The sequence below is a fragment of the Lissotriton vulgaris genome, chromosome 10 (genome assembly GCF_964263255.1).
Source record: "Lissotriton vulgaris chromosome 10, aLisVul1.2, whole genome shotgun sequence".
Classification (NCBI taxonomy): domain Eukaryota; kingdom Metazoa; phylum Chordata; class Amphibia; order Caudata; family Salamandridae; genus Lissotriton; species Lissotriton vulgaris.
The window spans coordinates 278,323,701-278,340,734 of NC_141698.1; positions in this window are offsets into that span (position 1 = coordinate 278,323,701).

The following is a 17,034-nucleotide window of genomic DNA, read 5'->3' on the forward strand; positions in this document are numbered from 1 at the left end:
CTTTCACTTGGTGTTCAAGGGGTATATGTGATGGTATAACAGCTGGCTTAACACGCCCTCCAGAGTTTAGCCTAAAGACTGCTCTTGTCCATGCTACTAGGATAGCTGGTCTATAAGGTTGACTTACAACCAATCATCAATAAGGGTCGTTTGGTATGATACAAAGTGATCACTAGAATAGTGAGCACTATATATCAGGCCAACTTCTCACACCCTGCACAACTGTAAAGTCACCCATAATCTGTAAGGTGTATGATTCCCCCCCAAAGCTTAACCATCCCCAAAAATTAGCGCATGTTTGTGTGAGCATAGATAAGGGGCAACCAGCCCACGCACAAGCTCCAGGCAGGGGAGACATAAGGGGGAAGGTGGCCAATGAGGCAGTTAGAATGGTGTCTTGGAACATTGCTGGTTTGGCCGCTAAAATTAGCAACAAAGAATGGTGCCAGTATATACACCAATTCCCCATAATTTGTTTACAGGAAACTTGGGCAGTTGACAATCACTCTTTACATCTACAAGGGTATAAATGTTTTTTTGTTCCAGCAAGGAAATCTAGATCAGGCAGGGCAATGGGTGGGCTATCGGTATATGTGGACCTGAACCTCCCTGGCACATGGTCAACTACTGAGTGTTATTCACTTGATATCCAAGAGGTGCGGCTCAAGGGTAAAGGACTTAACCTGACAATACTGAATGTGTATAATAATGTGGCGGGTGGGGGATGTAATGCTCTGATACGGGAACTGGAGTATAGACTGTGCCAAGTCCCTACCTGCAAAGCCAAAACTCACACCCCAAATAGTCTAATCGTGGGGGAATTCAACTGTCATCTTTGCCCAGCCCTTCTCCCAATAGACTTGACATGGCCGCAATGCCCAAAGGACAACGGGGCACACTTTGAGCACACTGCAGAAGGCGAGGCTTTAACAAAATTTCTATCGAACCAGGATCTGGTCCACACCCTGGATATGGTGCATATGTTAAAGGACGAGACCCTGGCACCTACCTTTACGGGGAGAGGATGCTCTTCGTATATCGACTACATCATCGCCTCAAGGGCCATTATAAATAGAGTCTCTAGGGTTGGCATAGAATGGAACCCGTTTAGCGATCATAACCCCCTATTGTTGGATATACTATACCAGTCCGCCCCAATTAGGGAAAAGTTTGTAGCGGTATCTGAGAGGGCTATTGACCAGGGTAGACGCCTAAGGTGGTCTAAGATCAATGGGGAAGGGTTTTATGAATCACTCATGGAGAAGGGGAAAACATCCATTGAGGCGTGTTTAGATGAGAGAATTGAAGGGCGGGAATTACTCACAGCATTTGAAAAAATAGCACACCTGGTAGATGGGTTGTTAAAGTCTAGCGCCCCAGCAAAAGAGACTGGAAGCCAGCCGCGATGGTTCGAGCGAGACTGCTCTAAAGCCCTGAGGGATCTCAAAGATAGTATCAAAGTAAAGCCTGTTACTCGGGTTGCGTCCTGCAGGAAAAAATATAAAAGTGAGTTGAGCAGGAGGAAAAAGGCATTACAGGCAGAAGGCTGGGCGGACCTTAGAGAAGCTGGGGAAAAGAGGGACATGACCGAATTCTGGAAAATAATTAATAGACCCACATTCCAGGATGATACGGTCCCTAAACTAGGAACGAACATCACACCCGATATGTGGATCACTCACTATAGGGGTCTATATAACCATAAAACAGATACCCAGTATGAAAAAGGGAATACAGACCTAGGTCAGCTTGTAGTTTTTTCCTTAAAGGAAATCAAGGTCGGGATAGAGGGGCTATCAAAAAATAAAGCACCAGGCCCGGATGGTATCCCGCCTGACCTGTTCCTTAGTTCAGTGGAATTATGGGCCCCTATAATGACAAGAGTTATTAATACTGCAATCCTCTGTGGCTTACCGCCCTCATGGTCTACTGCCACCATCCTCCCCATTTTTAAAAAAGGTAACAGGGATGACCCACAATGCTATCGCCCCATTTCCCTAATCGAAGTATCCGCTAAAATCTTGGGAAGGGGGATACTAAACCAGTTGTCTGAGTGGACAGAAGCAAATAATATCATCCCAGACGCACAGTATGGTTTTAGGATGGGTCGTTCTACGAGCGATCAATGCTTGTACCTTTATATGATAGCAGCCAAATACACTATGGCCAGTGATGAATCCCTTTACTTGGGGTTTATGGATCTGGCAGCCGCCTTTGATCATGTTAACAGAGGCAAGCTCTGGAACATGATGACTAGTATGGGGATAGAGGTTGGCCTCATTAACATATTAAGGGAATTGCACAGTAACACATCAGCACAAGTTAGGTATAATATGCAGGGTGGATGCACAGACTCCTTCCAATGTAATAGTGGGGTCCGTCAGGGTTGCATCCTGGCGCCTTTTCTATTTTCTCTTTATATTAATAATCTCGAACAGTACCTCTTACAGTTGGGATCCGACTGTCCACGAGTAGGATCGCGTCATGTTCCTGTGTTACTTTACGCAGATGACGCAGTCCTCCTCGGGCGCACACCAAAGAGTCTACAGATTTTAATTGATGGTTTTGTCTCTTTTATGGGCTCATTAGACCTTTCTGTTAACTTGGGCAAATCCTATGTTTTAACTGTTGGTAAAAAACCCTCTAACAAATGTATCTTTACAGTAGGGAGTCATAAGATTGAGAAGGTCAAGTCATTCTCATATCTAGGCGTTTTGTTTGATGAGGTATTAAAATTTAACGCCCTAATAGAGGATCGCTGTCGTAAAATGATTGCCGCCAATGGGGCAATAGCTGGTTATGGCCGAAGGCTGGGGAGGTGGTGCCCCGAACAGGTGATGATCCTATACAACTCAGTATGTTGCTCTAAAGTTACCTATGGGGCAGAGGTGTGGGGCTTTGCTAACGTTTACCAACTGCAGCGGGAGGAGAATAAACACCTATGATCCGTCCTGAAAGCCCCACACAGTGTAACAGCCGCAATAGCACATAGGGAGTTAGGGATCCCCTACCTTGAAGATTCGGTTAAGGTTAGGCCAATTTTAGCCTGGCTTAAGCTCTGGATAAACCAAGAGGCGAGCCTAAGCAGGGAAATATTGAAGGACTGCTTGGGCAGAGAAAAATGGTCGCGAATCCCTTGGCTCAGCTATGTAAAATCTGTACTGGTAACCCTGGGGCTAGGGAATCTTTTCATTGACCCGACAGCGATCACCCCCCAGCACAAGACAATTGTTAAAAAAGCGTTTTTTGCACACAAAGCCGCACAAAGAATAGAACAAGAAAGGGCTAAAATTACGGTGTGTGCAAATAACCTTGTAAAGACCACAGAAGGAATGGAACCCTATCTATATCTGTTACACAACGCACAGGAAAGGTTTTTAATGACCCGTTTTAGGCTCAATTTTTTACCTTATTTATTGGGATCACCATTAGGTACTCACCCACTATTGAGCAGAAGGGAACCTGCGGCTGCGACAATAGGTCTCCGCAGGATTCCCTTCATTTTGTATTGATATGCCTGTTTTATTTTGAACCCAGACGTAGATTCTTGGTAGATATTTAAAAAAAAATCAAATATTAAATGTGCAAAAGAGGCCTTGATTTTTTTACAACAGGCGTCGGACCCTCTTACATTGTGCTGCATTATTAATTTTATCAAAGTAGCTGTCCGATTAAGAGCAACTAGGGGGGGGGGACCATGAGAATTCTGTGATTGTTTTTAATGGATCATAATGTTTCATTTAATTCACTGGGATTTTGCTGTTGTTCTTACATCAGGTTACAAGTTAATTTGACTGATTGTTTTTAAAAAAGAAATGTACTTAATGTATAATGATTGTTTGTACTTTTATGGTGGTTTTTAATCATCGAATAAAGAACCCAAATGAAATGACTAATATTATTATTGTATGAGGAGCAAATGTATTGCCTAGTACACCATGCACAAGTGAGGTTTTTATTTCAAATCTGTTTATTAAAGTTTTAAGAGCGAACAAACGTCATCATAATCAGCATACATCACTGGATAAGCAGTGTGAGATTAGAGGGCTTCATACGGTAGGTGCAACATGAGCAGCGTGTAGATGTCAGGCATCATAAGGTACATTTGAGTTGGAAGAAGGTTTCATACAACAGTTGCAACATGGCCAGTGCATAGATATCGCACATTTGAGTGGAGAGATCGATGTATAAGTGAGGTTTTTAAAAACTGAATTCCGTAATGAAATAAAGTGATCTGCAAAGGATCACACACTTTGGTCAGGTGGTGAATCAGGGATTTGGGTTTCCTGGTTGCATATTGTGCTATTCTGCCACTGAAGGACTCTCTTTGTTTCACTACCTTTTGCCACCAAAGAACATGCTTTGTGTTCATGCATTTCAACGCCCAAATTACTAAACCTTGTACAATAAGTACAAGTTTCACAAATTAAGGTGCCAAAAAATGTGCCTGGGGACCTGGTTCGGCTCTGTTTTGGCCACCCAGCCCTCACATGCAAAGGGACGAACCAGTCACTCACCATAAACCAGTCTTGCCCATCTCCACTTTGAATGAAAGTCACATCAACGCAATGACTTCTGTAATATAAGTGGTGCAAACATAAAATTTGCAGCAGTCGCAAAACATTAGGATATGACTTTTGGTAAGAAAGGTTTTATTTATTTATTTATTTATAATTACATTTATTGAGCGCGCAGCTACCCGGAGGTTTCCCGGCGCTAGGGCTAACTAAACGGTGAGAGGGAGGGAGGAGCATAAAATCATACAAAGTTTGAATAAAATCCATCCTTTTCCCTCCACCGCATCGACAGCTATGGTTGCCACCTAGATGTTTTTTTTTACCAGCATGACCAGTATTTACAGCAGGTACAAACATAAACAAAACCACCTGAAGCTGGTATTTTTTCAGCTTATCGGTACCACTTAAAAACTGTAATCTAAGAAGAAAGCACTTTAAAATGTGTTCTAGCGCTACCTTAACATCTCTGACTGATAAAGTAAACAAAGAGAGAAAGGCCATGTTAGAAATGAATACAGGTGATTTTATGTAACGCTCTAATAAAGTACCATATCCGGGCATTTGCAGAATCTTAAAATGTGAACAAACGGCTGGTAGGATTCCCTGGGGAATGGTGGCAACTCTACCATGAGCAAAGCCAAAGCTAAGGCCAGAAGGGCCTCACCGGCAATTTCTGAGTGAGTAGCGGCTGGGGGCTGCTTTCAGAGCAGGATGGACTGCTGTGACCTAAACAGGCACCCATAGCCCCATTTCAGTCATGGCCCTCTGCAATTTATAAAAAAAAAAAAAATTACAAAAAACAATTTGATGGACAGAATGTAGATCAATGTCTTACATTCACCCCAGTACAATGATCTGGGCCTAAATCCATCGTTTTTCGCACTCCACACCACCTCTGCAATTTATGGCTGAACATGTGTGCACGAGCTTCCAGTCCGCTTTGCCAGTACACCGCTAGCTAGAGCTGATTTTCCAACCTTCTCTTTCCTTTTTCACTATAGTTACTTGCCTACGTACAGGACGTACAGAATTTGGTTCCTGAATCTTCTTCCTCCTGCACTGCACGACCCAGAAGGGATGAATTAACCATCTGAGGAAAGACGTGGCAAGGTCAAAATGTGTGTCATTTTTTTAAATGCGTCATTTCGCTCTGCCACCTCCTGCCGGGCTTTTTCCCTTCTGCCTTTCACTCTCCCAGCCGGAAGCGCAAAAACAATGTCGCTGCCAAATCGCTGAGTCTTTGTACTTCATTTTTAAATTGAAAGCAGCAGAAAAGACACGTTCTCTTTGAGAATTCACACATCACGCAGCCCTGCTGCAGCCCTTTGTCCAGGGATTTTTTACTCCACAGAATCTGGGCACAAGGGGCACGTGCGCACTCTCTGCGTGCACGCCAGGGTCGGATTGGGATCACAATTCGGCCCGGGCACTGACGAAAAAAATGGCCCACAGTTAAGAGGCGTGGCCCATATTTAAGGGGCGTGGCCCACATTCAAGGGGCGTGCCCTTTCATGAAACACCATTTGCACAGACATGGAATGAAAGTGGATACTGTTTTTGCACACAACACAGGGCCAAGGTGACAATGGCCTACATGCTGAGCAACTAAAAAAAATAGCAAGGCCCCTTTTTGTCACAAACGTATTCCAGCCCTCCGGCAGCGGAGCACCTGCAGCAAAGCCCCTGCTATTACTAACCTACTCAGCCCTCCCCAGACCTTCAGCTCAGGAGCACATGAACAGAGGTAAGGCCCCTGCAATTAGTAAATTAATCAACCCTCCAGGCCTTGGGAAAATGTCCTGGCAGGGGAGGACAAAACACAGCTTTCTGGGTCATCCAAGGTAGCCAGGGGGGGGGGGCTGAGGTGAAGCTGGTGCATGGGAAGGGCCTCCCCAGTGTGTTCTGGCAGTTTGAGTATTTACTATTTACTGTAGTATTACCCTTGTACCTGTGTATGGTACCCTTTTGTAACTTGCACAAGTCACTTTTCTCTTGTAACACACTGTTTGCTACCTCTCACTTTTGTTTGCTTTAGATACTTGCACAAGTGCCACCATTGCCTACGTAACGTTTGTTCTTGTGCTGGAGTGTCTGCCATTTATTGCAGTATTATACCTCTACTTATATTTTGTACGCTTTTGTAACCTGCACACATATCTCTTTTTCCTCCTGTAATGTATCATTTGCTCCTCTTGTATTTTGGTTGCTCGCTATTGTCACTTTTGATTCATGTAACTTAACGTTTGCTTTTGTAATTTGTCCACTTATAATGTTCTCCTCATGTATTATTGCTGTTCCTAGTGTGAATCGCTCTGACACCTTCGGTAAAGTCCGCGCTACATAAAATCGCATAAATAAATAAAAAAACAAAAAAATTCCAAACATCACCAGGCCCCCTCAGCAAGACTCATTCTTCCTCGCCCACTATGCCTTGAATGTGAAGGGCTGTGGGCGAGGTGTTAAGACTAACACCGTTTCTGGGCTGCATGGGCGCCAGGGGGCCGAGGTGCAAATGGCTCAAAGGCCTGAGAAGCACCTGGCCCCCAGGGAGGCCGATTATGGCAAACAATCACCCCTCCCCAGCCCAGCCTCAGCTTGATTGCTTGGCAGGGCAGGGGTGAAGGAGAGAGAGGCCACAGCTGGCAATCGCTGTCTGGCCGCACAGCGAGGCTGCTTTCATTTTCTCAGTCTCTGTCGTGGGCCGTTTTTTTTTTCTCCCCTTTCCTAGCCCACTCTCTGTGGACTGGGACAGGGGAAAAAAAAACGGCCCACAGAGGGCACTGAGGCACCGGCCCTTCGGCCCATTCCCGAATGCCCGCCTTGCCAATCCGACCCTGGTGCACGCCCACCCATTCTGGGTTGCTTTCAAACCAAATCTCATCGGTGAGCCCTTCAAAGGACAATATCTGTGCATTTCACATATGTTACCTATGTTATGTGTGGCCTAGGAGCAGAGGCGCAACTAGAGCCAAATTTCGGGGGGGGGGGCTAAGAAAAAATTTCAGGGGGGGCTGAACCTTCAATCAGTAGGTAGAGCGGAGCTGCAGGGGCTCTTAGAAGGGGTGAAACAACTGCAAGGCCTAATTAACTTTCAAATGGTCTTTTAAAGACCGGGTGCGGCTCTGTGTGTGCCCGGGATCTGTCTCATCCGGGGCTGCCACACACGAGGGGGGGGGGGTGAAGCCTGGTGAGTTCAATGGGTGTTGCGCGCCTGCCTAGGAGACAGCTCACCACACCTTATTGACAGAGACTGGACCCTCTTACTCAGTAACACTTCTCCGACTGTCTTTTTGTGCGACTTGATGGGTGAGGAGAAAAATATCTTAAGACAATGGCCCACATGCATCATTGTTTCATTTTGCACTTCCTAATTTGCGATTTTTAGGGAATCGCAAATTAGGAAATGCAAAATGGGATGCATGTACATTTTCGCAAAATATTTGAGAATCGGTAAAAATCACAATTTTTACCGATTCTCAAATATTATGCCATTAGCAAAGTGCGAATTCGCAATTCCCATTCATTCCTATGGGCTAAAATGCCCATAGGAATTAAAGGGAATTGCGAATTCGCACTTTGCTAATCGCAAATCCTGATTGCATTTCAAGGGTGGAGAGGGGGGTTCAAATGACCCCCCCCCTGCACCCAATGTTGTTTTCGCATCATGTTGCACACACACATGTCCTAAGGACATGTGTGTCCGTAACATGAATGTGTAAAAATTGCTTTCCCAGCGTTTTTAACACATTTTGCAAATTTACCGAGTGGTTCAACCACTCGGTAAATTTGACACCCTAATTGCGAATTCGCAATTATAAAAGTAATCATGCATTGCTTTTAAGAAATCGCAAATTTGCGATTTCTTAAAAGCAATCGCATTTTTAGAAATCACAAAAATGTTGCGATTTCTAAAAATGCTTGATGCATTCCAAAAAGCATTTTTGGAATCGTAAACGGCCGATTTTAAGGAATCGCACCGTTTGCGACTCCAAAAATGCTTGATGCATGTGCCCCTAAATCCAATGTAGTTACACAATTACTCAGTTTGAAGTCAAGTCTCAAGTTAGTACGTTTTATTGCAGGGTCAGATCCAAAAACAAATTAATGTAAACTAATCTAAGCATAGTAGTATAAAAGTACAATGCAAACAAAATGAAGCCAAATCTTCGATAGCGGTTCACTCTATATAACAAAAAGAAAACCACTTGTTCACTAATTGCAATGTAAGTAAGAAGGAAACTGAATGTCGAATCAGATTGCATTCATTTGGGGAAACATCCTTTACAATGCAACTTTTACCACGCAGTGCTGTTACAACGCAGGTTTTACAACGAAAACCATTACAACGCATTACACTGGGGGGCGCTCTAGGATAGGGAATACGTTTAATTGACTATCCAACACCTTCCCTAGTGTCCACGGGGACTGGAGTTGGAATAGTAAATTAAACTCTTCACTATCCAGCACCCCCAAGTGTAATGCGTTGTAATGGTATGCGTAGTTAAACCTGCGTTGTAACAGCATGCGTGGTGAAAGCATGCGTTGTAAAGTTATGCATCCATTAATTTGTCGTTAAACATAAGCATGGACTTCCTTTCTGTCCCTACTCTACTCTACCCAAAGTGGCAACTCTAAACTAAAGCAAGATTTATTTAAGAAGTAATAGGTAAAAGGAAAAAAAGGTGTAAGCCATCAAAGCCTTCTATAAAAGAAGCTTCAATATGGGTCAAGCATAATAAGCCACAAAAGTCAGGGGTATGTACCTCAAGGTGCCCTAAGCCAGAATGCTAGCTATCTCTCACTACATTGTATCATATTTTCAGTTGCATCCAAAGTACGTCCCACAAACTCATTTTGTAATTTTCCATTCTACCACCAAGTTATCTTCCTAAGAAGTGAGATAAAACTGTTGTGCTGCCTATATTGTTTTCTAACGTTAGAGCTGGCCCTGCATCTGTAGGTCTAACTGGTCACTCCCTGATGGAGGGTTACTATGTGAAAGAGACAATAATTTGCACCAGGGCAGTGATTGCTTTCATTTACGCATACCACATTTTGCCTACATTTAAAAACCAGGCATGCTCTTACCCACACCGTGAAGGGTTAATTCTTGTTTGTCAATCTCTCCATAATAGAACACCCCCCACCCAGACATACTCATGGGGAGAAGTGATGCCAGCGTCCTATTAAACATGGGCACCCATATTGAGAAAAACTGGTAGTGCACATGAAAAGTGTAAAAGCCCCACTTAAAGGGCTGGCATTCCGACCGTAAAAGTGTGACAGCGCTTCTGAGAAGTGTTGCCACTGTCTGTGACAAGTATACCCGTTCTTGCGAGAAGTGCTTCTAAAGATGTGATCTTGAACGATGGACTTGAACTGCCTTATTCCATGACATCTCAGTACAACTCCTATACTTTACTCGCTTTGTAGAGCTCTTATATGAAATGGTTTGCATTTATAGTACAGAAGAAAAACACCAAGTCCGTCTATGCACCTGTAATTCAATTCTGTGCAGTTTTCACAATTATTGCTGACTCATTGAACTGCACCACATTAGATGTAAATCATGTTTAAAAAAAATAGTTCTTGAACATGATGACATAACTCAGTTCTGAGTTGTCTCTAGTTTCCATGAAGGCAGAACCTATTGAATGACGGGAGCCCGGTGGGCGTTAAAACCTGAAATGTGCTTCCATTATTTTCGTAAATCTCAGGGGCTTGCCTCCTGTAAAATGGCGTACAATGCCAACCAATATTAATTGGACAGCTGTGCAGGTAGGGGCACTATATGTAACTTATCTTCCTCAATACTCCTGGGCAGAGTGATACCAATAATCAGCGACGCAGCAAAATCTGAATGTGTGCCTAAAAACGTCGCGATAGATTACCCAATACCATCACATTCTTCTGAGCGACATCCTCCCCCAACAGCCTTCATGTTGATGTCGATGCACCCTAAAAGATCCACTCCTGCCTACGGGCCCGATTGCTGGATTTACAGAAGTAATAACAACACACAACATAGCGGAAGCCATCAGAAGCGCAAGCCCCCCCCCCTTCTTCCCGGTTCATTCAATGATACATATCCGCGCCCCCACCTTCGTCCCCTTTCCCTCGCTGACAGAGGTGGAAAGGCGAGTCCGTCCTCGGAGACCTAGCGAAGCATTGTAATTTAATAAGCAGGCGGCCGAGTGCGGTTCAGAACTGACGGAACTGTTATTAAAACGCCTGCGACATTCCTGTGAACGTCGTCTTCATTAATTAGGATATATCGGCGTGGAGTGCGCGCATCCTGCAAATGAGGCCGCGGTGCCTGGGGTAGCATGTCAGTCACAGAGGCGGCGTCTGTGGTCTTGTTTTCGTCTGTCAGATTCCTTATGACAGTGGTGAGTTTTTGGATACCGAGGCAGTAGCCTCATTACTCCACCTTCATTTTGAATTTTTTAGTCGCTGTTTAGGAATTTGTAGAGCGCCGCACTGGACCCTGAATTACGGCGAAGGGGAGGAGTTGCTTGCTGTGGATGTCATATCTTCTTGAGAAACCCTGACTCAGTAAATCAAGCTCATTTAAGAGTACGGTCTGCCATATGAGGTCCCCAGAGCCATCTTGGGTGCCATGTTGAAGTGGGCAAGTCCAAGTTCGACGTTTAGAGGGTGATACCTCAGGATGAGTGTAGGCAGTCCCACGGTCCTTTCTCTGGGCTCTAAAAACGTCAATCAGTGGTAGCCGGGGTTAGTAGAGGCATTAGTGCCCCTTTCACACCTATTGCTCTCCCTGCTCTCAGAGGTCATAAATGGAGTGGCCGAGACAGAACGTACTGAGATCCTCTTTTCCCGCCTATTATTTGGACTATTTACCTTCTCCCACGGTGCTTAAAATGGAAAAATAGAAGTGCGGGTATCTTATGCCAGAGTACCTACTTACATCAGAGAAGTGCTGGTACTCTCCCTTTAAAAATAAAGAAGTGCAGGTGATGGAGCAAGGTTTCATACGTAAAGAGACTTGCTCGTACTCAACCCTCTCGATAATAATAATAATGTACTAACTAACATGTTTTGTCTTATTAATATTGCATTACACAACATATTAGATATCTAGGAAAAGCTTGCCGATGTGCTTTTACTAACTATAATCCGCTTGCACTAAAATAGCTGCTGCTACGCAGGATTTTCTACTGCGCATGCGTCTGTCATGCCCACGTGACATGCTTGGTGGGAAAACGTTTGCTTCTGCGCAATAGAACTCAGATGGCTGTTATGTGTCCTAATGTGCAAGGAGCTTGCATCGCTGCTTTCCTAAGCTGTTTGTTTTTGCTTAATATTTAGTGCAATAGTATAAAATAAAATGATTGGAATAGAGTAGGAAGAAATGGTATACAGTGCATTCATTTATTCTGTGTTTCTAAAACTGTTTATTTTTTATTTTTACATGTTACCAAAATTACGGGCCTAAATGCTTTGCTGAACTCCATCTTTGGAGAAACTGCGGGAAGCTGAATTGATTAAATTGTTTTAAAATGATTATTGATACATTTCACTATTGGGAGGAATAAAGAACATGGGTAGATAAAATTAGGGGAGGGAACAACTTGAATACATGATTGACAAGTTGCTTCTAGAAAAGTATGGTGTGATGGCTACTCCTCGTTCTTTGTCCATTAAAATTGTGGGATTCACACATTTGCAACTTTTGGGAGTGGTACACTGACCTGAAAAATAGTATAACTAGGGTAGGCTTAGTTAGATTGTCCGACTTGTCTGAATAGATGACCTGTCACTGACCCAACGCACTCAATAGGTGATCGGGAGCAGAGTGGCTGGCGGAGCACTCTGTCAGAAGATTCAATAACCCAATCAGGGTTCTGGGGAGGAGATCGATGACCCAATCGGGGTGCGACTGTTAGCTGCAGAGAGGGTTTACAACGCTGGCGTTTTGAACTTTAACTGTGGTGCTGGTCTTAGCCTGTGGTGGTCCTATCCTGATCCAAATTGGTCCGTAACCTGTCCTGATTCTGGCTTGCACCTGTTCTTTCCTGCTGGCACTTATACTTTGGGATACTTTTTCTTTGACTCAGCCTATGACCAGGGTTGGTCATTACACCGTTCTAGGTAACTATAAAGTATGGGTTTGTCATTGTACTGTTTTCCCCTTTTCTCTTACCCACCCTCTGTTTAAATGCTTAACAACATTTTGTCTCCTAATTATTCTGAAATATTTATGTTTTTAAATCTGCATTAGTCTAAACATAATAAGAAATTAATTTGAGTTTTCATGTTTATAAGTTTTCAAAGATTTTACTTAAAAATTTTAAACCTTTCCCGAGTTTATGGTTATTTAATGAAATGCTAAATGTCATTATTGCTACCTATTTTCTCTCTAACTCCCATGATCTTTTAGGACTATAGGTATCGGTGACTTGGATTGGTAAGCTAAATGGTAAAAATCCAAATGGTAAAACCCCAATTAATTTGAGTGTAGGTTTACCTGTTTAATGTATATATAAACATAGGGGCCCAGGAGAGTATGTTGAGCAGGTGAGCCTGCGCTCTATCAGTTATTTTGGTAGTAGAGGCAAGGTTAGGGATTAGTGTAGATAAGTAGTTAATAAATATTGATTATTGATTGATTATTAGTTATTAATTTTATTGATTTTATGCATTAACCAAAACTGTTCGTACCTGTTTTTATGTTTTGTCTGGAAACCCCGGGGGCAGAATAACAGGTGGTAAATGGAAGCCATTCTGTACTGAGGTCACTTGTTCGAGGTAGCAAGTGCATGGTTAGGCAAAACCGGAAGCACTGTTTGAGGGAGTTTTTCTGTATAAATGAGTGAATAATTGAGCAAAGAGTTCGCTAGTAAAATTCTCCCGATACATACCTACACGCTCCCTGAGATCTAGTGAGCAGGCCTTGCTCCATGTTCCAAGAGCAAAAAAAGCAAGACAAGGAGAAAGAGCTCTCTCAATTGCTGGCCCAACTCTGTGGAACAGTCTCCCACTAACCCTGAGATTGTGCAAAGATCACCTCCCTTTTAGGAAACAATTGAAAACTTTCCTATTTCAAAACTGAATAATAACATCTATGGCCAGGATCTGCTAGTCGCTTTTTTAGCTGCCAAAGGCGCGGAGATACTCCTTCGGGAGGTGATCCTAGCGCGGTATAAACTTGCAATAATAATAATAATAATATCACCTAGAAAGGTATACAGTCAAAATATCGAGTTTTTAATATCGATTTACATTAATATCGAATGAAAAATATGGAATGGACACAATATCGAATGGACAGAATGTAGACTACAAAAATATCGAATAGAATAGCATTAATATCAAATTAAAAATATAGAATGGACAAAATATCGAATGGACAATATAGACTACAAAAATATAGAATGGACAGAATATAGACAACAAAAATATAGAATGGACAGAATATAGACAACAAAAATATCGAATTTGAGGTAAGTAAGTTAATATTATTTTTTTATAATATTTAATTTTTTTAAGTATTTTATATATTAGTATAGGTGTGAAAAGTGTATATTTATTTTCTAATTTTTTTGAATTAATTAATTTTATGGTATTTTATTTTTGTGTAATATAATTCTGTAGCGGGTTGTGGGTTTATAGGGGAATAGGGTGGGAAGTACTTTTATTATAATTAATTAAATATGTTAATTTATTTATTGGTATTTATTTTGAATTAATTGTTAATTAATTATTAATTGGTAATTAATTAAAATATAATTGGTAATTTATTTTAATTAATTGATTAATTGATAATTATGTTAATTTTATTAATTTATTTTCTGTAGCGGGTTGTGGGTTTATAGGGGAATAGGGTGGGAAGTAATTTAATTATAATTAATTACATTTTTTAATTTATTTATTGGTATTTATTTTTAATTAATTGATATTAAAATATTTAATTGGTTATTAAATAAAATATATTTGGTAATTTATTTTAATTAATTGATTAATTGATAATTATGTTAATTGTATTAATTTATCTTATGTTGTGGGTTGTGGGTTTGTAGGGGAATAGGGTGGGAAGTAATTTAATTATAATTAATTACATTTTTAAATTTATTTATTGGTATTTTTTTGAATTAATTGATAATAAAATATTTAATTGGTAATTAAATACAATATTATTGGTAATTTATTTTAATTAATTGATTAATTTTTAATTATGTTAATTTGTTTAATTTGTTTTATGCTGCGGGTTGTGGGTTTGTAGGGGAATAGGGTGGGAAGTAATTTATTTGTAATTATTTACATATTTTAATTTATTTATTGGTTTTTTTGTTCAAATTTTTAATTATTTTTTAATTGTTAATTAATTAGTTGGTAATTGGTAAATAATTTGTATTAATAGGTAATACTTTTTATTAATTAATTTTTATTTGTATTTTTAATTGATTAATTATTAAATTATATAAAATTGTTAATTAATTTGTAATTGGTATTAATATTTAATTTATGTTAATTCATATATGAAGTATTTACTTTCCCTACTGTTGCACTGTTTGGAGTTGGAATAGTAATTTTTACCCCTACGCTATCCAACGCTTTCTCTACTGTTGCACTCTCTGGAGTTGGAATAGTAATTTTTACCCTTATGTTATCCAACGCTTTCCCTACTGTTGCACTCTCTGGAGTGGGAATAGTAATTTTTACACCTACGCTATCCAACACTTTCTCTACTGTTGCACTCTTTGGAGTGGGAATAGTACATTTTACCCTGCCGCTATCCAACGTTTTCCCTACTGTTGCACTCTCTGGAGTGGGAATAGTAATTGTTACCCCTACGCTATCCAACGCTTTCCCTACTGTTGCACTCTCTGGAGTGGGAATAGTAATTTTTACCCCTACGCTATCCAACGCTTTCCCTACTGTTGCACTCTCTGGAATGGGAATAGTAATTTTTACCCCTACGCTATCCAACGCTTTCCCTACTGTTGCACTCTCTGGAGTGGGAATACTAATTTTTACCCCTACACTATCCAACTCTATCCCTACTGTTGCACTCTCTGGAGTGGTAATAGTAAATTGTACCCCTACGCTATCCAACGCTTTCCCTACTGTTACACTCACTGGAGAGGTAATAGTAAATTTTCCCCTTTCCGCTATCCTACGGTAAAAATATTGTAATGTTTTTATTAATATTACGTTTATATACATATATATATATATATATATATATATATAAATATATATATATATATATATATATATATGTGTATTCACAAATACATTTGTATGTTTTTTTTACTTACATTAATTATTTATTATTTTTAAGGTTATTTAAGTATTTTAAGTATGTTTAAGTTAATTATATTTATTATTTCATTAATTTTTAATTTATTTAAAGCATTTTAAAATATTCGATATTTTGACTAACTATGGGCCTCATTAGGATGGCGGTAAATCCGCAACCTCCGGGCCGGCGGAAGCCACCGCTGGCCCGGAGGATGCGGATTCACCGCCGCATCCACAGGAATCACCCACCTCCAGATTAAGATGGCGGTGGGATGGTCGTGGCAACAGTGGAGGACAGCAGGTTCATCCGCCGCTGATCCATTTGGTGGCGGTATCTGCAAGACACCGTCAGCCAAATTAGAATGTGTGTTGGAACATGCTTTTCCACGGCGGCTTTTCCGCCGTGGAAAAGCATGTGGAACTTTGCTCCTGGGTGCCCCTTGCGGGCCCCCAGGGTGAAGGGGGGTGTGGGGGTGCACATGGGTGTAACTATGGTACCCCCCAGCATTTACATGCACAAAGCGGCAGGCACCGCGCAGTGCCTGCCGCTTTGTGCATGTAAATGTAAAACATGAATTTTTAACCTTGCGGCGGGTGCTGCTTCAAGCAGCACCCGCTAGGTTAAAGATACAGGATGTGACCGCCAGGGTGGCGGTCACATCCTAATTGCACCGGAGGGACCGCCGCTGCCCCTGCGGACGGTCCCTCCACCTCGGGGATGGTGGACGGACGCAGGTCCATCCGCCATCCTAATGAGCCCCTATATTTTTTACATAGATATTTTTTATTCGATATTTTTGTACTTACCTGTTTGGAGATAGGAAGTCGATATTTTGGTATTCTATATTTTTTCCTCGATATTTTTGTAATTTGATATTGTTGACATCGATATTGTTTCAGTGATCCACCTAGAAAGGGTCACACTGGAGGAGTAGCAGGTTCTTCTAAGCTTAATTGACAGCAAAGGGGTTCGTTGGTGAATCTTTGGCCTTGCATAACCTAGAATGGGTAAGCCCGAGGGAGTAACATGTTCTCCGATGCTTACGTGAAAGGTAGACGGAAGGGATCTACTTGTAGTGTATGAAGAGTAAACGGAAGGGTGTTACTCGCAGTGAATATAAATAATTATTTTCTTTTGAAATAGTTACTCGGACACAGTGGCAAATGTTTTTACGTTGTTAATTAATGAAAATGAGCATTTAAAATAAATCTCAGGTATTACCTTGCAAAGGAGGGAGTCAGTTGCGGAGCT